The 1,440-nt window shown below is 41.2% G+C and overlaps 1 pseudogene; it reads left to right on the top strand.

Moving 5' to 3' along the window:
- Nucleotides 1-1,027: 1,027 nt before the first annotated feature.
- LOC115940578 (U4 spliceosomal RNA) lies at nt 1,028-1,110 on the top strand (annotated as a pseudogene).
- The last annotated feature ends 330 nt before the right edge of the window (nt 1,111-1,440 follow it).

Raw genomic sequence — 1,440 nt, 5'->3', positions numbered from 1 at the left:
GGGACCATGACCTGAGCTGAAGGCAGACGCTTAACGACTGAGCCACCCAGGTGCCCCCGTTATAGTTTTTATTAAGAAATTACTTTTTAATCTATTTAAAATCATCTTATCAAAAACGGGATACTGGGGCGCCTGGGTGGCTCAGTCGTTGGGCGTCTGCCTTCGGCTCAGGTCATGATCCCAGGGTCCTGGGATCGAGCCCCGCATCGGGCTCCCTGCTCAGCAGGAAGCCTGCTTCTCCCTCTCCCGCTCCCCCTGCTTGTGTTCCCTCTCTCGCTGTATCTCTCACTGTCAAATAAATAAAATCTTTAAAAAAAAACAAAAAAAAAAAACAAAAATGGGATACTTTTTGAAAAAGATTATTTTTTAATTCCTAAAAGAGTCCACAAGATTATACATTTTTGTGAAGGGATGTGTGAATCAAAAAATATAGGAAACACTGGTCAAGAAAGGTGACTTACATGTCTCTTAACAGCATCTAATACAGTCCCAGCCCCTAATGCTTATAGGCTTATGAGTAAAAAAATTAGAAAATTCTTAATTAGAATGCAAAAAGGACCATGAGGAATTAACTGGAAAATCCATTCAACTTATAACTGTATACTATTAATGTCAAATTCTAAAAAGATAAACAGGCAAGTCAGCCATGACTAAAATTAACTTCTGTAAGTGCAAGAGAATTCTAGATGAGTAAACATCTAAATAAATAGCTAGAACTAAAGTTCGCTCACAATGTTAACTTGAAAAAACAGACAACTTAAGAGAATTAAAAACTGAGAGACTAAAGGGCGCCTGGGTGGCTCAGTTTCAGCTCAGGTCATGATCTCAGGGTCGTGAGATGGAGCCCCAATTTGGGCTCCATGCTCAGCTAGGAGTCCGCTGGAGGTTCTCTCCCTCTCTCTCTCTGCCCCTCCCCACTGCTCACATGTGTGTGCTTACTCTCTCTCTCTAATAAATAAACAAATCTTTAAAAAAATTGAGAGAATAAAATCGAACCAGGGTCTCAATGCTAAAAGAAAAGCATTCAAGCTTTGTGCAGTGGCAGTATTGTAGCCAATGAGGTTTATCCGAGGCGCGATTATTGCTAATTGAAAACTTTTCCCAAGAAAAGCATTCAAAGGAAGAGGACATCCACAAAATGGTAAAAAAGAAAAATGCAAAACAAATAGGAGAAAGTCACCCTGAAAAGGGAAAATGAGACAACATCTGGCTAATTATAAAGGGTTAGTCTGAAAGTACAGGGAGAGGAGGGAAAAGGAAGAAAGAGTCACGAACTGAAGAATGAGATTAGTATACGGCATATGGATGGGGCTCACTTTTGCCACAATGCACTGGTGAAATCACAAAGTGATAAAAAGTATAAGTGAGAGGGCGCCTGGGTGGCTCAGTTGGTTAAGCGACTGCCTTCGGCTCAGGTCATGATCCTGGAGTCCCGGGATC

The sequence above is a fragment of the Leptonychotes weddellii genome, unplaced genomic scaffold (assembly GCF_054177405.1).
Source record: "Leptonychotes weddellii isolate Sample4059 unplaced genomic scaffold, ASM5417740v2 HiC_scaffold_31363, whole genome shotgun sequence".
In the NCBI taxonomy this organism is placed as follows: domain Eukaryota; kingdom Metazoa; phylum Chordata; class Mammalia; order Carnivora; family Phocidae; genus Leptonychotes; species Leptonychotes weddellii.
Note: the sequence above shows the minus strand (reverse complement) of the source record. Positions and strands in the feature narration are given on the sequence as shown.